The 21910-nt window shown below is 53.8% G+C and overlaps 1 protein-coding gene across 2 annotated transcripts in view; it reads right to left on the bottom strand.

Moving 5' to 3' along the window:
- GRIP2 (glutamate receptor interacting protein 2) overlaps positions 1–21910 on the bottom strand; it is a 96409-nt gene that overhangs the window by 45262 nt on the left and 29237 nt on the right. The gene's annotated exons all lie outside the window — the stretch shown is intronic.

Below are 21910 nucleotides of genomic sequence, written 5' to 3' on the forward strand. Positions count from 1 at the left end.
TTTCAAACTTTTCTTTAAAGAGCAGATTCCAACAGAATCTTACTCGGTATCCCAAGACATAAACCAGTCCAGTCAATGGATGATGCCAGGGTGTGTCTGTGGGTCTCAGGTTAGACACCCTTGTGCTTGGGGGCCCCTGGGACCCTCCCACTGACATCCTAAGTGGGTATAACTACCTCCCCCAGGCCTCAGTCTCCTTTTCTGTAAGGCGAAGCTTAGGAAGGATGAGCCCAGCAGCCTGCCACGTGGAGCATCCCCCCAGCTTTCTGGGAAGAGGGAGCGAGCTGGGCTGGGGACCTGCCTGCTTCTGGGCTTGATGGGCAGGAGCAGGTGGTCACGACTCCAGCCCCGGCTGGGCCTCAGCCCTGCACACTCCTGGGTTCCTCCATGCTGGCTCCGGACTGACCCTGACGATCCCGATGGACTCCCTCCTCTGCTCTCCAGCTGCTCCTGCTCTCCATGCTGCCCAGGAGAAGAGTCAAAGCCTGCGACCGCCCATTGCATCCAGTTGAATGCGTGTGACAAAGAGTGAGGCCGACAAGGTCCTGGCTCCCGTGGACTTGGACACGGGAACACGCAGGTCTCCCACTAAACCTGTGTCTCGCAGCGAGTGGGAGAGCACTTCCCAGTGCTCAGGGACCAGAGGTTTCCTCTGGGCTCCCTCCTGAGCAGGGGTGCCCACCACAAAACCTAGCCCACCCTTGCTGAGCCACCCGTGCTGGCTCCTACCAGCCCTATACCGATAGCACCCTCAGAACAATCCAAACTCTAAATCTGGGGGGGCACTTGTACCCTTGTATCCATAGGCTCGTGTTCCTCCATTACTGCCGACTTCCTAGGGATACTATCCTCTTTGGGCGACTTCAGGCAGGTCCCAAGGGGCAGGGATGAGGTTCCAGGCTCCAGGTCAGGTTCCCTTGGGCCAGCAGTGAGGCCGAAGGTCAAGGAGAGACGCTAAGATCTCAGCCATGGGGGGCATGGTAAGGTGGGTCAGAGAGGGAGGACCCATGACTGGGCCAGGCAGAGAAGGGGAGGCAGGTTCAGGGTGTGGTTCAGGGTGTGGTTCACGGTGCCAGGCAGCGGTCAGGACTGGGCTCTCAATAAAGACCCTGACCCTCCGCAGGGCACCGAGGGCTACTTGGGGGCATTCCTGGCTCCACGCCAGGCAGGGAGGACTGAAGCCTTCTAGGCATGTAAGTTGCTCTAACAGACCCTTGCCCTCTTCCCCCTGCCCCTCATTTACAGCCCCTTCCTGGTTCGCAAGGCTTTAGTTATGTCTGCCTCCTCTTATGAGAAAATATTTGCTTTCCACCCAGATGCATTTAAATGAGCTATGAAGACGGGCTGTTGGAAACCTCGCCATGTTTGTCTCTCTCACTGCTCCTTTGGAATTTACTTTGGCTGATGTGAAGCTCCTGGAAAGGTCACACCATGGGTTATAAGGGAGCTTGCACTCAGCGTTCCTCTGAGTGCCCGCTGTGCCAGGCACTGGGGGCCGAAACCCCAGGAGGTGGGTAGGAAACAGTGTCTTCCCTCTGCCCTCTGTCCCCATCAGCCCACTGAACACATTTGCATTTGGCTTTATCCAAAAGCATGTTTGGAAGTACCTGTTAGTCCATTTTGGAGCAAGGCAGGGTTTAAGTAAATAGTCAGCACAGAGAAGTTAAGTAACTTGCCCAAGGTCACCCAGCTACAAGGGTGGGTCCAGGCTCACATCTGAAAGATCTGTTCTTAAAGGTGCTGACCTGGGCCTCTCAGAATTTCAGGGGCTTGAAAAGGGGTCCAGGAGAGCGGCTGAGGAGCAGCTAGCTCTTGCTGATGATCCACTGAGGAGGTGCTTTGGAGCCTGACTTTGAAGGATGGGAGGGAACACATCAAAAAAGGAAAAAGTCATGTGCGTCCATGCATGAAATCCTGTAACAGTGACTGAAAAAAAAAATACTAATCAAGTAGTAATGATAGAATAGGTTGTGCTAACAGACTCATAGAAAAAAATCACGTATTAAAAGTTTCCTACGAGTAATGTGTAGACATCAACAGTTGCAGCTCCTCCTGACAGAACGACCCTGACCTCAGGAAGTGGACGGGTGTCGGCCATTCACATCCAAACCTGCGGGAACAACTCCCGCACACGTGTGCGGCTCCTGAGCCGGCAGTCAGACTGGAGATGGAGCGACGGAACGACCCGAGGACACACGCAGGAGACAACAGTGAGACCACCAGGAGCAGAGCTGGGAAACCGTACGTCCCCAGAAATTCCTAGCCCCCCTTCCCAAGGTTCTGCCACACGACCCAGCCAGGAAGCCCGGGATGCCCAGATGGTCTTGGAGGCACGAGCCTGCCACCTTCTCGGGTGTCAGATCCCAAACAGAACCCTTTCTGTCTGGACCAGAACCTGCCTCACGAGTCTGGCTTTCATGGCGGCCGGAAGCCAGACCTGTGGGTCATTTTCTGGGGTTCAGTCCCCTGTGACCAGTGAGGAGACCAGGGAGGAGACTAAGCAGGGAGTGGAGACGGAGCCAGGTCATGGAGAGCCTGCAGAGGCCTCACTTCTGGGGGTGTGGTCTGAGGAGCGGCAGCCCCACCCAGGCCTGCTAGACCCGAACCCGAATTTTCACGAGGTCCCAGAGGATGCAGATGAAGTTTCAGGGAACAGTATTAGGAGTCTGGCTTTCCCTCTGCAGGCAATGGGGGCCACAGATGGCTGTAAAGTACTGTATTTCATTGTGTATAATGTGCACCCATGTTTTCATGTGCACCATACATGGGATTATTATACCCCAAGGCATGTGATCATTATGCCCATGTATAATGCGCACTCTTATTTTTCCCTCAAAAATTTAGGCAAAAAAGTGTGCATTATACATGGCAAAATATGGTAAGGGGGTAAGAAGGCTCTGCAAGGACCTCAGACATGGAGCTCAGCCAAGGGAGAAGAGAAGAGGATTTCCCCTGGGAGGTGGCCCAAGAGCAGGAGGAGCTGCTGCCTGGCTCCAAAGACAACGCCTCCCCTCCAAGGCTGCCTCGAGGAAGAAGAGGAAAAGTGGCGGTGAGAGAGTGGAAGGGTTGGGGGTGGCAACGGCTGGGTCTGTGCAGTAGCTGAAAGCCAGGCCTGCCAGGTGCCTCAGTGGCCAGCGGCTGCAGGTCACAGAACTTGCTCTGTTTCCAATGCAGTGGATGGTCTGTGAAGGGGGTCGGGGACTCCTAGGGGAGCTAGCAGGGCCACCGAGCTGGTAGACAGCTGCTCCAAGGTCAGGAAAGGCCCTGCCACCTTTGTATCCTCGGGCTTTGTGAGACAGTTACAGGACGGGTGGCTGTGTGACCCGGGGCACAGATCTAAAACTCTCTGGACCCCAGCCTCCTCACCTGCAGAGTGGAAATACTAAAAGCACCAGCCCCTGGGGTTGGGAAGAGCACATATTAGTGAGTCGGAAAGCATTCATCCATCTTTCCTGCCATGCGTGTCACACCAACACTATGAAAGAGACCAGAGAGGAAGGACTTCAAGGTCAGACACACTCAGGTTCAAACCCCAGCTCTGCCAGCTACCTGATTCTGGGCAAGTCACTCTGCCTGGGCCTCTACTCCTCCACCCACCCCACTGTGAGGACCAAGGGGCAGAGACCGTGGGAGGGGTTTGCAGTCTGTGACTGCCCAGCACACGCTCATGACCTCTGCTCTACATGGGGCCAGGCCTGCGGGCCCTTCTTAGTGCCTTTTAATGGGCACCACTGGCACCACTGTTGGGGACATTCTCTGGTGTGCTGGGCTGTCTTCCATATCAAAGGACCCCTGGCACCCCTGACCCTGGCCCACCCAGTGACAGTGACCATTGCAATTAGGAACCAACTGACCGCAGGCTGCACAGATGGGAAAACCGAGCCCCAGGGAGGGCCCCACCAGTGCAGAGCAGGGGCCTGAATCCCCGCCTATTTCATTCCTCTCAGGCCCCAGGGCTGCGTCCACCATAACTTCAGGCAAGCTGTGTCCTGAGCCCACCGGGGGCCCTGAGTGGCAGCCGGAAATGAAGTCTGGGTGCAGAGATGGGGACTTGAGAACAAGAGATAAACCCTTTATTGCTGTTCAGTTGCTTCTTCCTCTCTCTCTCCTCACACCGGGAGGTCAGGCCAGAACAGTTAGTCCCTGCCCAGTGGCTAAACTTTTCTATAAGGTGGGTGTTATTGTCCCCATTTTAACAATGGGGAGACCGTGATTCCACCAGCTGCAGGTGAGGGACACTAGGCGACACCTCATAGGGGCTGCTCTTTGCCTATGGCCCCCACTCTGGCCACGTTGCCTGACATCTCCCCTGCCCCCACCTCCAGTGCCCCTCACCTGACTTTAGGGCAGGCTGGGTTGTGCTTCAGGGTAATGCCACACCCATGGGCCACTCCTGGCTGTGGCCCCAGACTGACACCCGCCAGTTCCTAGCACCCCTCTCCGCAGCCTTCCTCCAGCCCCTCAGGGCAAGAGGGCATGCGAGTGACTGACTGTAAGAGCGCAGCCTGGCAGTCTGTGTGCCCAGGCCAGGGGAGGGGAAGCCACTGGGATGCAGGGACCCAGCTGATAGTTCTTCTGGGCCAGGTAGGGCAGGAACTCTGCGTGCCAAGCTTTGCTTCCAGCATTTTACACCTATTTTCTCATTTCATCCCCACAACATCCCCACTTTGGAGATGAGGAAACAGGGCCCAGAGAGGTATAACCACTTGCTCTTGGTCACACAGCACATGAGGGGTGAGCTGGGATTGGAACCCAGGCCTTGTGATGCCATCTTCACAAGCACCCCATCCAGTCTCCTGAGAAATGCACACCGGGAGTGCTCTCCCCAGCCCGAGTGACTATGGGGTGGGGTCCTTCCCAAGCTGCTGTTCACACAGGACCTGCTCCGGACCTAGAACATTACACGTGATGTCAGAACACCAGCATCTCTTGCAGGCAGGACTATACCCAAAGAGGCTCTGCTAGGAACCCAAACAACAAAGGGCTAAGAGTCAAGGTGGCTCAGAGGAGAAGTCCAGGCAAGCTGCCTGGTGGAGGCAGCATCTGAGCTAAGCCTGGAGGGACAAAAGAATCAAACACTCAAAGAAGAGGCAGGAAGGGCATTCCAGGCAAAGGGGACAACTTGGGCAGAGGGTGGGAGGTGGGAAGATGCACAGTACATGTGAGAGATGCCAACCAGCACAGCAGGTCAGAGAGCTCCATGGTAGCAGGTGGGCTGGACAGGCAAGTGGGTCTGGGTCCTGAAGATACAGAGACCTGCTTCAGAGGAGGGAATGCTGTGGCCCCAGTGTGGATGGCATTTAAGGAGGGGCGGGCTCTCCTGAGGCCCCTCCAATGAGATGATGGGAGGGTGGGACACACATACGGCCTGGGGAGCCAGGAGGGAACAGGATCCAAGTTATCAGGGGCGTACTGGAGCCTCAGCATAGGGGAGTCTGATTACAGCAACGCCCCCTTGTGGCTGGTGATCAACGAGGCTTTGGGAGAGGCAAGCACAGCCCGTTTCCTGTGCCCTCATGCCCAGTGGAGTGGGAAAATGAGCTCGGGACAAGGTTCAGCCTGGTGGCTAAGACTGTACCTGGAATCCTACCTTCTACCCTCTTGGGCAAGCATTACCCTCTGAATAATGCAAATGCCTCAGGTGAAAAGGGAAGGGGCTAACATTTATGGAGAGCCTACTGGGTACCCAGCACTTTATGTGCAGGGTCTCTTGGAATCTTTAAAAAGCCCTGCCAATCCCATTTTATAGAGGAGAAACTGAGGCCCAGAGAGGCACCTGGCCAAGGCCTCCAGCTAGGATGGGCTGAGGGCCAGACCATCAGAATCAGGTGTTCCCTCCTTGGGTCCATTACACGGCCTCTTCCTTCTGCCCAAAGCCCTCTTTCCCTAGCATCCTTCAAACCCAACCTAAACACTGCCTCTACCGAGAAGCCCACCGTGACTACAGCAAATGGGTCCCCTTTACCCTTTCACAGCCTTTCCTCCAAAGCATTTGCTCATCTGTTCTTTTCCACTGCATGGGAGATCCTCAGCTGTCCTGCTCTTTGGTTTGGACCCTATGCCCAGGACCGGGCCTTGCACACAGTAAGGAAAAAGAGTTTGCTGAGTGAGGGAATGAGAAATCAATGATAAACACACATATTCTCTAGACAGCTACATTGGAAAGAAACCAATAACGTATCCCCTCTAATGCTTCAATCTGATGCTGGAAATCCCTTCTGCTGTCTGGTGCAGCTTGTGCAGCTCCACAAATGGGGGCTCACCACCTCATGAACAGCCTTCTGTATCCCTCAGCAGTCGTGAGGGATGAGAGTCACTCCAATATCCTGAGCTGGAGCCTGACTTGCTGTGGCTTCTCCAGGCCCCAGGCCCCTGCCCCAGACCGCCCTGCAGAGTCTCAGGGGCTGTGTCTGGTCCCAGGCCATGGCCTCAGAGCCCTGGCAGGAGAGGCCGCAGCTCAGAGTCTGCGTGTGGCTTCAGTGGGGACCCACCAGCTCCTAAGGGCCTCTCCGAAGTATGTGGTTGGAAAGAGTGGTGGCCATTCACCCTGTTGGTCTGGGGCAGTGCTCACATGGTGTCTTTGATCCCCTACAGATTTTAGGAAGCTGTTCACCTCTGGTGGTGTTTTCTTCAGGATGGAATAATCTCTTTTTGTAGGTGAGGAGTCTTTGTAGGTTTGGAGTTCAGAGGATGAGAGATTGAGGAACTTGGGTGTCTGGCTCCAAAGCTTTAATCACAGTTCAACAGACACATGTCCTCAGAGAGGCTGAGTTCTATCTGATTTTGTGCTTTCCTGATGGACGCGACTATTGCAGGAGAACCCTGGAGCTGGGGACTAATAGTGGAAGCTCAGGCAGGGTGGTAATTTGGGAATGACCCAGCACAGCCCAGTTCAATAAGGTCCTGGTGGAGGGGTGGGGCGGGGGACCTGCGGGGCTGCAGGTGGGCCCTGGCAGAAGCCACTTGTTGGAGGACAAGGCCTGCCCCCAAGATTTTCTGGGCCAGTGCCTGCTGCCTGACAGCAGAGGCACCCACATTCCATGGCACCCTCAGTACTGTTCAGGAAGGGTCACTGGGAGGTGGCCAGCGGGTGCCCAGAACTGGCCTGCCCCCTCCAGCCTCGCCGCCCCAGCACCATGCCCTGAGCCTGCCGAAATGTCCTGGCCTTTCCACTCTCGGCCTCCCAGGAATGCGCTCTCTCTAATCCCTCACCTGCCTCGCCAAATCCTGCAAGTGCCCCAAGATTGCCCCACCGACCCTTCCCCCAGGAAGCCTTTCCTGGTCCTCCAGCTGGTTGAGGCCTCATCTGAGTCCCTAAAGCCTTAGACAGCCCTCAGTCCCACTATTGCCAACTCACTGGATGCCCCCTTCCTTGCCCATCTGCCCCCTGATGAGCCTGACACCAAGAGGTGACAAACATTCTAGTCTGTCCCCTGCCAGCCTGTTAGCACCCCCTCCTCAAGCAGCAACACCACAGGGGGCCTTGCAGGGGCCCTGGGTTCAAGTCCTGGCTCCACCTTGAGCAAAACTGGCCTTGACCTTCCTATGTGTAAAATAGAGGCACATGCATGGGCTGGGTTAGGAGTAGGACCTGGGGTCTCTGGGGGCTGATTCAGCTCCACCTTCAGCCAGCCTGGGACTTCCTAACTTCAGTCCCTAGCATGGGCTCCAAATGGTCCCCAGCTGTTTCCAAAGTTCAAACTAACTTTCCTTGACAGACCCATTCTACAAATGGGGTGCTGAGACTCAGCGAGGGACAGGGACCTTCCCCAAGGTCACTTGCAGGGACTCCAGCTGTCCCAGTTGTGTGGCTGTGAGAGGTTGCTGGGTGTGTGCCCCTCCCCCCACCTCATCCACCCACTGGCCTACACATCTGCGTGTGAGTCACTGCCACCTCGGCCAAGACAGCGCAATGCGGGGGCTGCACAGACAAGGTTAGCTCAAGGAGAGCAAGCAGGCAGATGTGGAGAGGCCAGGAAGAGGCTTCCAGCTAGGAGAGAGGAGAGTGAGGGGCACAGAAGGGAAACTGAGGCCAGGAGGAGCAGGGACCACAGACAGTGGGGCCAGCCTAGGTCTCCTGTCTGATGGGTGTTCATTCCGCTCCATCAGAACCTCTCTTGGGGAGGGAGACAGGGCCAGTGTCCTTAACAATTATCTGGGCAATTGAGACAGGCAGATGGTCCCGCCGGACTGAACATTCAAGCTGACAAACAGAAATGATGCTGGGACATCAGCTGACAAGTTCAGTGCTGCTGTGGTGCGTGGCAAAGGCAAGGCAATGAGCTGTCAGGATAGTCACCCTAAGTGTGTGCCTGGAACCTGGGAGGGGACGGACTTGGCTGCTGCTCTTCCCAGTCGGACTTCCCCAGACCTGGGCTCCACCCTAGGTTCTGCCCGGGGAGAAGGACACAGACAGGCTGGGGCATGTACAGAGCTGTGACCCTGTGGGGAGGGTGATGGGCCCTGAGAAGTAAGGCTGCTCAGCCTGGAGGACCTTGTGAGACCCTACCACTCTCTCTGCAGAGCTGTCCTGTGGCAGAGGAAGCAGAGTGAGGGCTGAGAACCTTGGGGGACCCTGGAGCAGACAGACCGGTAGCCACACACTGGGAATGCACCAGATGGGTCGCCTGCTCCTAGAGGTGGAGATGGGATAACTGGCCACTGAGGAAGGTCCCATGGTGAGTCATTTGGGCTTCAAAGTCAGCCAGTGTGGCTCTGAGGCCCAGACTCCACTGTTTCCTTCATGGCCATGCGACCTTGGGAAGGCCCTTCCTCTCTGAGTTTCTTCACCTGCAGAGTGGGGCGATTTAGTTCACAGTGTTGTTATGAGGATGAGAAAGCCCGTGTCAAGTACATACGTAGCATGGGGCCTGGCGTGCAGCAAGTGCTGCCATGCTGGAGCAACAAAGAACAGGTCCAGAGGTTGGCTCCAGGCTGCCAGGATTCCAGGAGCAATTCCCAGGAGGAGAGTTTGTCCCTGGCTCCTTAATAAAGAGAGAAATCCCACGGCCTCTGGGACACCAGGGGTGACTTGAGCTTCTGGGGCTCACTCACCATGGAGGCAGAGGCCTGGGAGCAGGTGACACTCTGGCACTGGAGGAGGAACGGCTTTCCACCTGGGAGTCAGATCTGAGACCCCACTGCAGCTGCTGCAGAGTGAAAAATGCCAGCAGCCGGATGTGGAGGCGAGTCGGAGACAGAGGAGAGCCTCATTACGGAGGACAGGAAGGACTGAATAATTCATCACGGACGAGCACCGTGGAGGGGGTGGGTGGACAAGGCTGGGGGTGGGGCACAGCACAGACCTTCCCTGTGCCCAGGAAGCACCACGCGGCTGGCAGGAGAGCTTACTATCCGTAATAACCTTGCTGTCACTAACGCTGCTCATTGCACCTCCAATACGTCACTCTGCCCACCCTGGCCTAAGCAGTCGGAAACGGGGCCCTGCCCAGAGCCTCCCTGAGCTCATTTCCCTCACCCTGCCCCTTCACCTCCATGGCTCTATCATTGCCAGCCTGGGAACACCCAACATATTCATACCCCAGGACCTTTGCACTGGCTGTGACCTCTGCCAGCCACATGCATTCTTCCCTGGAGAGCTGCATGGCCCCCTCCCCAATCTCCGTCAGGGTTTTGTTCTCATATCACCTTCTCAGGATGGCCTTCCCTGAACACCCCATTTAAAACCATACCCCACTACCCACAAACCCATCTGCTCCTTCGGCTTCATCTTTCTCCACAGCACGCATCACCACCACGATGTCTTGCTCCCTCACTGTCACTCCCAGAATGTTAGCTGTAGGAGGGCAGGGATCTAGGGTGGTCATATTCCCTGCTGTGCCCCAGGGCCTAGGACAGTCCCTGGCACGCAACAGGCACACAACAGGCACTCATAAGATAGCTGTTGAATGAGTGAACGGCACAGGGTATTCTGCTGCCTCAGCATCACCAATCCGCCCACCCTGTAGCCCCAGCCCCTCACCTCTCACCTAGCACTAAAAACTCAGTTGTCCTTGCAGCCACCCAATGAAGAAGGTTTAATATTAACCCCCATTTACAGATCAGAAAACTTGGGCCCAGAGAGAGAAAGCCACTTACCCCAGGTGCACAGCTGGGACTTACACCCGGCAGCTGGCTCCAGGGCCAGCGCTCTCCTCATCCCACTCCCTCACAGGAACGCATCGGAAACGAAAGCCCTCACTCTTTGAATTGAACATGACATTTTTATGCCCCTAAAGGCCAAAGTGCAGCCCCTTGGGAAACCTCACTAATCTGATCTCCCAGAGTCCTCAGTTCTACCCTGCGGGGAGGCACTGTCCTTATGCGTAAGCCATGGAAGAAACCACAGTGACCCAGTACACGGGTGTTAGAGTCAGGCCCCTGCCGCACCCCCCAGGTCTCCCTGTCCTCACTGCCTCAGTGCAGACAATGAATGACATTGCCAGGACGCTCTGAGATCAGCCAGGGTTAGGGGAGGGGGGGACACGGGGTGTCTAGCACAGCAGAGGAGCCCCCACGTCTGTGTGCACCCAGAGGTGCTCCTCCTGGGTCTTGGACCTGGGGTTGAAACTGGGGAAGCTGAGCCAGGGCTGAACACTTCCTCCCCCCAGTTCTGGCCCAGGCAGACTGCTGCTTCTGAATTTAGGCCAAGCCTCAAATCTCAGTCTGGGGGACAAAGGAGGGGGCTGCGCTGGCCATGTGGCCCAGGGACCCTACCCCAAGCAGTCATACGGTGAGGAACTTCGGGGTTCTACCAGATAAGATGGGAAACAGTAAGGCCTATTTAAAAATAAGGGCTGGCTTCTTTTTAGGATCTGCCATCTGCGGTGGAATCATCGCCAAGATGCAGATTTTCATGAAAACTCTTAAGGGAAAGACCATCCCTCCCCAGGTTGAACCCTCAGATATAACAGAATATGTAGCCCTGGCCAGTGTGGCTCAGTGGGTTGAGTGCCAGCCTGCGAACTGAAAGGTCACCAGTTCGATTCCCTAACAGGGCACACGCCTGGGTTGTGGACCAGGTCCCCCATTGGGGGAGTGCAAGAAGCAACTGATTGATGTTTCTCTCCCTCTCTTTCTCCCTCCCTTCTCCTCTCTCTGAAAATAAATAAATAAAATCTTTAAAAAGAGAGAAAATGTAAATGAAAAATTCCTCCTGATCTGCAAAGACCGATCTTTTCGGGCAAAGCAACTGGAAGACAGATGCGCTCCGTCTGACTACAACATTCAAAAGGAGTCCACTCTACGTCTTGTGTTGAGACTTCGAGGTGGTGCTAAGAAAAGGAGGAAGTCTTACGCCTTCCCCACGAAGAATAAGCATGAGAGAAGAAGGCTAAGCTGGCTGCCCTGACACACTACAGAGTAGGTGAGAGTGGCCCCTGCAAAGAGAGCGCGCTGCAGATGAACACGGCGCGGGAGGCTTCAGGCCGGCCCCTTTGACAGACATGTGTTGCCGGACTTTGGCTGCAATAAAAACCGGAAGGCAAGCAATTGTATATGGGGCAATATTAGATGTGAGCTAGCAGAAAATAAAAATAAAATAAAATAAAAATAGGGGCTGGAAGTGGGGAGATGTGTCCTCAGGTGTTTAAAAATATTTTGGAAAAGACAGAGAAAACATTCCCCTTCCCTCAGTCTCTTCAATCCTTCTCCCTTGAGCTTTCCTGTTTTCACACGTGGACACCCAGGCTCACTGTCTGGGCAAGCAAGTTCAAGTGCCTCCTGTAGAAACCTCAGAAAAGCAGGGAGAGAGTCAGTGCACAGTGTGCCCTCAGTCAACCAGGGTGCCCCACCCCCTTCTGTTTTCTTATATCTTGTTAGGGGTTTGCTGGTCCTGGACACCCTGGGGTCAGTGGTGTGGCAGAGGTAGGGGCAAGTGGTGAGGGGGGAAGAGGAAGCAAGCAGCTGAGCCTCTCATAGAAGGATGGAATTCAAAGTGACCAGGTGTCTACTGTGTGCCAGGCCCTGCCCTGATCTTCCCAAATCATCTCTGCCATCTTGGGAGGGCGGCTTTTCTTGGGTTTATATTACCAATGAGGACACTGATGTTCTGAGTGGGCCACACAGGAAGTAAGAGCCAGGGGCAGGACCTGAATCCAGGCCGGCTGGGAGCCACACAAGCACCTCCCACGTCTCCGCAGGAGGCAGCACCCAACCGGCAGCATGTAGCTGTCTGCTCTCCAAGTCCTGGGGAAGCTCAGATCTGGAGCAGCACTGGATGTGTCTGTCTGTCCCTCTGCAGCCTAGGAGGATCCCACTGGGTCCTCAGGGTCTGTGAACCTGAATAGTGCAACACCCGGATGCGGAAGGGGACTTCCCCCTTGGAGGAGCCCCAAGGGAAACCCTGTTCTTGATGCTCTCCAGGCTTTGGCTGCTCCGTCCCCGTGGGAGGGGCTCCAGGGACTTGTAGGGCATCAGACCACCAGCTGCCACAGGCCAGAGCCCAGAGCCCTCTGTTTCCCCCTGGACCCTGCTCCCCCAATGACTCCTGAGGCAGCCTCTCCCTATGCAAGCCCTCAGAGTTCAGACAATGCTCACAGCAGTTATGAGAGCCTCTGTATGTTAGCTGTGTGACCTTGAGCAAGTTATTTAACATCTCTGCGCCTTAGTGTCTCACTTCATACAATCAGAATAAGGATGGGACCAACCCTGCAGGGCTGTTGTGAGGAGTTAATGAATTAAATGCATTGTCTGGCACACAGTAGCACTGAATTAATGTCAGTTGCTGTTGCTCTTGTTAGCGGTATGATTATTCTTAGTTCTGAGGCCCGAAGCACAGACAATGTGATCCCACCCCCCACCCCCACCTCCCGTCCATGCTGCAGGTGGAGAGATGGCAGCACAACGAGGCCACAGGGGAACATGGGGGTGCCCGGCCTGGGAGTCTGCTCTCAGCTGCAGACGCTGGTCCCCAGCCCCACTCCCACTCCAGGCTGTCCCCATCCTGAGCCCCGTCTTGGGCCTCTCTTAGGCACCTGGACATGCACCCAGGGGTGGGACCTTACACGTGCTGGGACTCAGAGCACTCAGTCTCTCCCAGGGCCCAGTCCTGCCTTCGCTCACAGGCCCCTCACCCCGCCCCGACTCCCCACAAAGAGCCCCTGCCCCCCACCCATGCACACACAGTGCACCCCTGCCAGCCCAGCTGACCTGGACAGCACCATGCCCCAAACAGGGAGGAAAGAAAGACCATCAGGGACATGCCATGCGAGCAGGGCCATGAAGGGAGCTGGCACAGAAAGTAGAGAGCGAGGGAGACAGACACACACAGAAAGAGACGGTGGGATAGTCGGAGATGGGGGAGAGGACGACAGGGCAACAAGAGAGGCAGAAAGGGAGAACGAGACAGAGGCAGAGAGAAAGATGGAGAGACAGAGTTAGAGAGACTCAGACAAAGAGTACGAAAGAGAAACCCCAAAGCGCCAGAAGACAGAGGGTCAAGGTGAAGCAGGGAGAGACAGAGCAGGGAGGGGGGCCTGGGCGGGAGGTCCTCCGGGCGCCCCTCAGCCTCACCCTCCACCCAGACCCAGGTCCCTCCCAGCCCCTGGGCAGGCACAGGATCTGCCCCACATTCCATTGGCTCCTCTCGCTAGCTTGGTACCTTTGGCCGCCGCCTCACCACGCCCAGCCGCCACTTGAGTGACACCAGCCAGCATCGTCTTCTCCTGCCCTCTGGTCCCAGGGCCAGGGACACGACCTGCCCGAGGTCCCAGCCCAGTGTTCCTGGAGCCCAGCGCTCCTTGGAGCTCCTCCGTGCTCCGGAGCTGCCTGTGATAACTGGCAGAGGCTGGGAGCTCCCTGCTCCCTCCCTCCCCGAGTTGCTAAAATAGATAATCCTCCCAGGAGCCAGCAGTGCTGGCATCCGCGGTGGCAAGGCCCTTCCTCCACGACAGCCCTGGCTGGAAAGTGAAGCTCTGAGTGCGCTGGACCCCCAAGCAAACTCCCATGTCTCACCCCCACCCCCGAGTCCTCTTCCTCCAAAGTGCTCACCTTGCCCACTCCTTTTGTGCCAATCCACCAACCCCACTCCCTCCTTCCCTGGGCTGGACTCTTTGCAGCCTACAGGCCTTTGCCCCTGCGGGGTCCTCCACCTGGAATGCCCTTCCTCTCTGTCTCCACTGGGAATGTTTGCTCAGCCTTCTGAGGTCCCTGTTCCTGGAAGTCCTTGCCTGCTGGGTCTCAGTCATGCTTTTCATACTAGTGAGATTGTCTACTCACCCCCAGAAGCTCATAGAGACAAGGACAGGGTCGGCTGCAGCCAGCACAGGCATTTGATGGGTCATTGGTATAGAATGATGAGACCCAGGCAGGCTCTGCTTCCTCACACCTAACCTCTACAGTTACCCTCATTGTAACATGGGATAGCGAGAGAATCCACCCAAGGGGCTGGTTGGGCGGGGTCCATGGACTGACTACATGCAAGGGCTCCAGGCATTTGGCAAGGACTCAGCAAGTGCATGCGGCATCTCTTCCTCTTGCTGAACAGAAAACTCCAACTCAGCAAACAGAGAGTGAGGAGAGAAATCAGAGAACACAACTCTTTGGAGATGGGCAGATCTGAGTGAACCCTAACTCCGCGTGCCCCACTGAGACTCAGTTTTCTCATCCCACTAATGGGGCTAACAGCTCCTGTCTCTGATGCAGTGAGGGTTAGGGCTGTAGGAGATCATGTGCCTAGAGTACTTAGTGGAGTCTGGCACACAGTAGGTGCTCAATACATAATAAGTAACAGCTAGTATCGTGATCATTCTGCCTGAGCCCAACCCCTGTGTGTGAGTGGGGATGGGATGTCCAGTGAGGTGACAGCCTGGCTGAGGTCAGACAGGAAAGTCAGGATCCACTGCTTTCTGTGAATATCTCTTTAAGCTCCACAGTGCACAGAATGGTCCTTGAGTCATTCTTATTTCCCAAGTGAGGAAACTAAGACACAAAGAGGTACAAGATGCCCCCAGGCTCACATAGCATGCAACTGGCAAAAAAGGATCTCAGATGCCAGCCACCAGACCACCCCACTGCCACATCCAGATGGTAGAGTAGCCCCTGTAAAACACCTACTGTGTGCCTGTCTCTGAGCCGAGCACCCTGCCAGCTTAGCCCAGGGAAGTGAAGCTGCCTGCTGGGGGTTGGGCAGACTGTTAAGGACAGAGCTGAGAGGGGAGCCCAGACAGTCTGAACCCAGAGCAGGGGCTCTGGCCAGAAGGGAGGCAGCTCCCCACCCCCTGCACTACCCTGGGCAAGAAGTCGAAGGGCCCAGGTGGACATGTGGAGGTACAGCAGCAAATAAGGCAGCACGGGAAGGTGGGCGCTGGGGCACCCAGGGCGGGGAAGACCCAGAGGCCTGGCCTAGGAGGGTTTCTTGTCACCAGTTTACCCTGGAGGACGCTCTGCAAGTGTTTCAGGCCCCACAAGTGAGGACGTCCCCAGGCCTGGACCCACCCGTGGACAGAGAGGTGGGTCGGCCCACAGAGCATCCGGGCCAGCCTCCATTCTGCCTCTTCCTCTTCTACCTCCGCCTCAAAAGCCCAGCGGCCCCAGTCGCTGCTACCCCCAGCAGCTTCCAGAAACAAATTAGCATCTCATCAAAAATGCCTTTCATCTTCCCAGCCAGGCCCTTTCTTCTGTGGCCCAAGTGGTGACATTTCTGCCTCCCTGCTCCTCTGATGTAAATGAGACAGATGCCTCCAGGCTGTGGAGAAGGGGGGTGGGGTGCGAGGGGCAGACCCCTGTCAACCACCTCTCCAGGCTGGGCAGGAAGAGGATGAGGCTCATCCGCCCCTCCATTCACTCACTGAACAAATATTTATTAAGCACCTCCTGTGTGCCAGGCCCAGAGGTACAGCCATGAACAAAATCAAGCCCTCACAGTGAGACATTCTAGCGGGGAAGACAGAGAAGAAATGACAAGTGCAATAATTGAGTACGAGTCACAGTACGTTAGAGGTGCCACATGCCGGACATAAACTGAGCAGGGAGAGGGTATCAGAGCTCAGAGGATGTTGCCATTTATAAAGGGGGCGGTCTCCCGAGGACCCAGACTATGGTCTCTAAGTACTTCTTCCCACTCTCAGGGCCCCAGGGCTCCTCAGAGAAACGGCTGATTCCAGGACTGAGGCAGGGAACGTACAAGACCAGCCTGGGACACCTTGTGGCACCAGAAAGTCAAAAGGACACAGAAGGCAGCCTGAGGGGGCTCCCCCTGGCCAAACCTGGGACAATTTGAATAAGAATAATGAGTGCAAAGCTGTAAACATCCATGTGTCCATGATTTTTAAAAGGAAAAACACCTCACAGGTCCCTTTGGGGGCAGTTAAGGCACCGCCTTCTCACTCTGCAAACAGAAAATGAAGGTAAAGAATGAAGCCCTTCTCCCGACTTGCTGTGTGAACAGTAGTTTAGGGGAACCTAATTAGGGAAAGTCATCCCTCACGGAAGAACCACAGCAAGTAAGCGCAGAGAAAATAGTAGAGTTGAAAAACCACCTTTTGGCAGTTCTAATGAAATTAAGGACCCCACGGTGACCATCAGTGAAAGGCTGAAAGGGACTGAATGACGGAGGGACCCGGCAGTTTGCCCTTGAACTCATCTCGGCCTCACCAGAAGTGCAACATCCTGGCATATGTGCTGCGGGGTGGGGGGGGGTGGCGGGTGTGAGGAAGGCCCAGCCCCAGCCATGATAGATTCTTGCCTACAAAACTGAACCTGAATCAAATCCAGCTTTAGACCCAAATAAAAGAACAGAATTACAGGGGACAGAAGAATGTATTAAATGACACCACAAGGTCCATTCCACAGGACAATGACCCGGTTTCACCAACAAATAATTAGAGTGAAAAAAATAGGGAGAAGGAACTGTTACAGATTGAAAAAGACTTGAGAGGGCCCATCAACAAATGCAATATGAGGACCTTAGTGGAATCCTGATTTGAATAAACCAAGTGTGAAGAGACATTCGGGAGGCAAGAGGGGAAACTGCACAAGGACTGGGCATGAGATGATATTAAGGGTCATGGTTCATTCTTTTTTATTGCTGTTATTATTTGTTTGTTTGTTTGTTTTTAAATCCTCCTCCAAGGATATATATTCATTAATTTTAGAAAGAGAGGAAGGGGTGGGAGAGAGAGAAGGAGAGGAAGAGAGAGAGAGAGAGAGAGACCTATGTGAGAGAGAAACATTGATCGGTTGCCTGCCATAAATGCCCAGACCTGGGACCAAACCCACAACCTAGGTATGTGCCCTGACTGGGGATCTGAACTTGAAACATTTTGGTTCATGGGATGACGACGACCCAACCAACTGAGCCACCAGCCAGGGCTACCATCTAATTTTTTTGTCATAAAAGACAATGAGCCCTGGCTGGTATAGCTCAGTGGATTGAGTGCGGGCCTGTGAACTGAACGGTTGCTGTTTCAATTCCCAGTCAGGGCACATGCCTGGGTGTGGGCCAGGTCCCCGGTTTGGGGCATGTGAGAGGCAACCACACATTGATGTTCTCTCCCTCTCTTTCTCCTCCCCTTCCCCTCTCTAAAAATAATAAATAAATAAAATCTTTAAAAAAATAGAAGATAAGGATACATTTGAACTCACAAGTTTGTGCTGATAAAAGACCGCTTTTTAGCTGTTTCATGCACACCGGGCCTGGCAGTATTTCAACCGTCCACCTCACCCTGGCTCCCCAAGCCAGTCTCATCGGCCTTCAGGCTCCTGTGCACCCCGAGCAGGCCCGGCTCACTTCTGCCTCCTCACTGGGTCTCTACACTGGATGGCCCCTCTGCCTGGCGCGTTTCTCTCATGTCCTCACATGCCCCACTTCCACCATCATTTGGATCTCAGATGAAATGTTCCCTCTCTGTAGGCCTTTCCTGTCTGCGCCATGTAACCTTGTCCCCATCCCAATCACCACGTGTCCTGTCAGCCCATTGAAATGGTAATCATAATGCCGATCTTTTCACGCATTTGGTGTTATCGTCAGTCGTCCTGTAGCTTGTGAGCTCCCTGCTCATCTGTCGCTCCAGAGCCTGGCGTGGGATCGGTGCTGGGTAAATGTCATTAGAAGAGAGCTTCAGACAAGCATGTGAGCCCCTAAATGACAAGTTCCCCACAACCCCAGCAGCCTGCACATGTGGTACGTGTCCAGCCTTGGGGAAGCACTGTGGAAGTGCCGTCCAAAGGAGACATTGCAAACTGGTGGCCCGCCGTACTGTTTAATTTTTTTTAATTGTGGCGAGAAAAGCACGTAACAGAAACTTCCTAATTTTAACCAGTGAAAAGTGTACAATTCAGTAGCCTTAAGCATATTTACACTGCTGTGCAGCAGGTTCCCAGGATGCTTCCCTCTTGCAGAGCTGAAACCACACCCATTAAACCGCAGCTCACCAACCACTCTGCTTTCTGTGTCTGCCATTCGACTACTTTAGACACCTTGAGTACATGGAATCACACAGCATTCATCATTTTGTGATCGGTTTATTTCACTCAGCACGATGTCCTCGAGGTTCATCCAAGTTGTAGCATGCACCATGTATGCATGGCATATGTGCATGCACCACATTTTGTTTTTTCCATTCATCTGTCAGTGGACACCTGGGTTGTTCCTACCTCTTGGCTACCGTGAATAATGCTGTTATGAACATGGGTGTGCAAATATCTTTTCAAGATCCTGCTTTTAATTCTTTTAAAAAGATTTTATTTATTTATTTTTAGGAGAGAGAGGAAGGGAGGGAGAAAGAAAGGGAGAGAAACATTCGTTGGCTGCCTCTCACATGCCCTCAGCTGGGGACCTGGCCCACAATCCAGGCATGTGCCCTGACTAGGATTGAACCAGTGACCTTTAGGTTCACAGGCTGGTGCTCAATCCATCAGTCACACCAGCCAGGGCTGTAAATTTTTCTTTATTTCACTTAGTGTGACCTCATTTCTGCCTGGATCTTTCTTTTTAAGATTTTATTTATTTATTTTTAGAGAGGGAAGTGAGGGAGATAGAGAGAGAGAGAAACATCAATGTGTGGGTTGCTGGGGATAATGGCCTGCAACCCAGGCATGTACCCTCACTGGAGATCGAACTTGCGACACTCTGGTTCGCAGCCCGCAATTAATCCACTGAGCTATGCCAGCCAGGGCTTCCTGGGTCTTTTTTATGCTGTTGAAGTATACTATAAATTCCCTGGCATCCTAAAAACTAGTGCTTTGAACTTTACATCTGATAAACTTTTTATCTCCATTTCATTTAGTTCTTTTTATGCAGTTTTGTTCTGTTCTTTCATTTGGCCCATGTTTCTTTGTCTCCTCATTTTGGCAGCCTCCCTGTGTTTGTTTCTATGTATTAGATAGAGCCACTTTGACTCCCTGTCTTAGTAGCCTGTCCTGTTGTAGAAAAACTCACTGGTAAGTTGAATGGGACAGAGTCTTAGGTAATTGCCAGGGTGAGGCAACCCATGTTGCCACTCTGTGGCTCTGTAAGAGGAGGGATTGAAGAGGGGACAATGCCGCTGCCTGGCCTCTGGAGTTTTGTCCAGGAGGAAGCTGTCTCCCGGCACTCACTCTGTTTCCAGTCACTTCACCTTTTTTTCTGTATGCCACTGGTGCCCTTCCATGTGTTGCCCTGGTGCTGAATCCCAGAGTGAGTGAGTCTGTGTAATCCTAAGCCCATTGCAGGCCCTTTAAGAAGAGACTCCTGAAAATCCCGCAGTTTCTTCTGCTGCCCCAACCTCCACTGGCTTTTACAGCCAGAAATTACAGGAACTCATCTTCCTGGTGCTGGAACGCTGTGTTGGGTGGTCTGGTGTGGGGCTGGGATCCCTCACTCCCAAGGTGTCCTCCCAATTTTTATCTACCACACGTGGGTGTGGGACCATCCATTCCATGTCTCTGCACCTTTCTGCACATCTCCGTGACTCCGCCCCTCCTACCCCTCTGGATGAATGTGGCTTCTTTAATTCCTTGGTCGTCAGACTTCCGTATAGCTCAATTTTCTGATGATTCTGGTGGACAGTTGTTTTGTAGTCTAGTTGTAATTTTTGCTGTGGTTGTGCGAGGAGAGGAAGTTTGTTTACCTACACCTCCATCTTGACTGGAAGTCTGCCCTTGAAGTTCTCACTAAGTTCTTTGAGCATCCTTATAACCATTGTTTTGAACTCTGCATCTGGTACTGTGCTTGCTTCCATTTCACTTAGTCCTTTTTCTAGAGATTTCTCCTGTTGTTTCATTGTCTCTGCATTCTGGCTGCTTTTCTAAGTTTGTTTCTTTGTGTTGGGGAGAGCTGCTACATCTCCTAGGCTTGGCAGAGTGGCCTGTGTAGTAGGTGTCCCATAGGGCCCAGTGACACATCCTCCCCAGTCACCTGAGCTGGGTGCTCCAGGTGTGCCCCTGTGTGGGCTGTGTGCACTGTCTTGTTGTAGCTGAGCCTTGCTTGCTATTGGTGTTGCTAGGAGTGACTGACCCGCAGGCTGACTGACTGCAAGGATCAGCTGTAGCTGCAGTGGAGGAGTGGCTGTGCAGAGCCGACCCCATGGGGCACAGCTTGCCTTGATGGGGCTTTAGTGCTCCCTGAGTCTGCCCCTTGGGCATGTTGCTCGTGGAGATGGTAGGGTTGTAAAATCCGGCATGGTGTGAGGCTGGCCACCAGGTGCACTGGCTTGGGGCCTCTTGGGAGGTTAAAGGTCAGCCACTACCTGTGCCCTGCCTGGGGCCACCTGGCATGAGCTACACAGCAATCTGCAGGTAGCTGCTACTTGTGCTTGGCCTGGAAGTGCCCAGGACAGGCCAAGCTGTGAACCAAGGCCTGCTGCCACTCATGCTGGGCCTGGTCTGAGAAGTATGAGGTACACAGAGGCCAGATGCTGCTTGTCTGAGAGATTTTAGGAAAATCCAAAGCATGAGGCAAGAGAGGCCATTTATTTGTATGGATAAGCCACTGGAAACAGCTTGGGTGAGCCCACAAGTTGGGTGGGGTGGGATCTCAGGGAATCACCAGGGCAGGGCAAACAGGGATAGGTTAATGGAGAATCAGATATGATGCCTGCCTGTTGGCTGTGTGTGTGTGTGTGTGTGTGTGTGTGTGTTAGGAGTGGGGGTTGCCAGAAAAGGAGTAATGGCCTCTGCCAGCACTTCTGTCTAGCAGAAGGCTGCCCCTCCCCCCAACTCTCATCCTGGTGCTGGACAATTCAGTTCCTCACCTGCATCATATTTCCCTGGTTCTTTTTAAGCTTCTGCCCCAGTGCTGGAGCTCAGAGGGAGTGAGGTCAGAGTAAGTTCATGCTTAAGTTTTTTAAGAGAAACTACCTAGGACTCCAGAAGTCCTCTGTCTCACTTACCCTCAATCCCCACTGGCTTTTACAGCCAGAAGTTATGCAGACTTCTCTTCCTGGCTCTGGAACCCTGGGCTGGCAGGCTTGGTGTAAGGCTGGGGCCCCTTGATCCTTAGGGGGGACCTCTGCAATAAGATATCCCTCCTGATTTTTATGCACCACACATCCCTATCTGCCTCTCCACCCCTCCTTCCAGTCTCAATGTGGGTTCTTCTTTAAATCCCTAGTGGTAGGACTTACATTCAGCTAGTATTCAGGTTTTGATAATAGTTGTTCTGTAGTTTAGTTGTAATTTTGATGTGGTTGTGGGAGGATTCAAGTAAGGTGTTTACCTATGCCATCATTTTGACGGGAAGTCTATGGTTAATTCTGCTGTGTTGATGCCATTATTATGATTATATTTAAGAAAAAGTCTATCTGTTGGAGATACAGATGAAACATGAAGAAATACAAGATTTGCTCTTAAAATGCACCAAGGTATCCATGTGTTACCCTTGCCATTTAGGAATAAATAAAAACTTGAAATATATAAAAAAAATAAGCACAGGATCATAAAAGGCCTCAGTGTGAAGGCGAGATTTGAAGGATGCTGAAAAGAGGGACAGAGC

This window comes from Phyllostomus discolor, chromosome 7, assembly GCF_004126475.2.
Source record: "Phyllostomus discolor isolate MPI-MPIP mPhyDis1 chromosome 7, mPhyDis1.pri.v3, whole genome shotgun sequence".
In the NCBI taxonomy this organism is placed as follows: Eukaryota; Metazoa; Chordata; class Mammalia; order Chiroptera; family Phyllostomidae; genus Phyllostomus; species Phyllostomus discolor.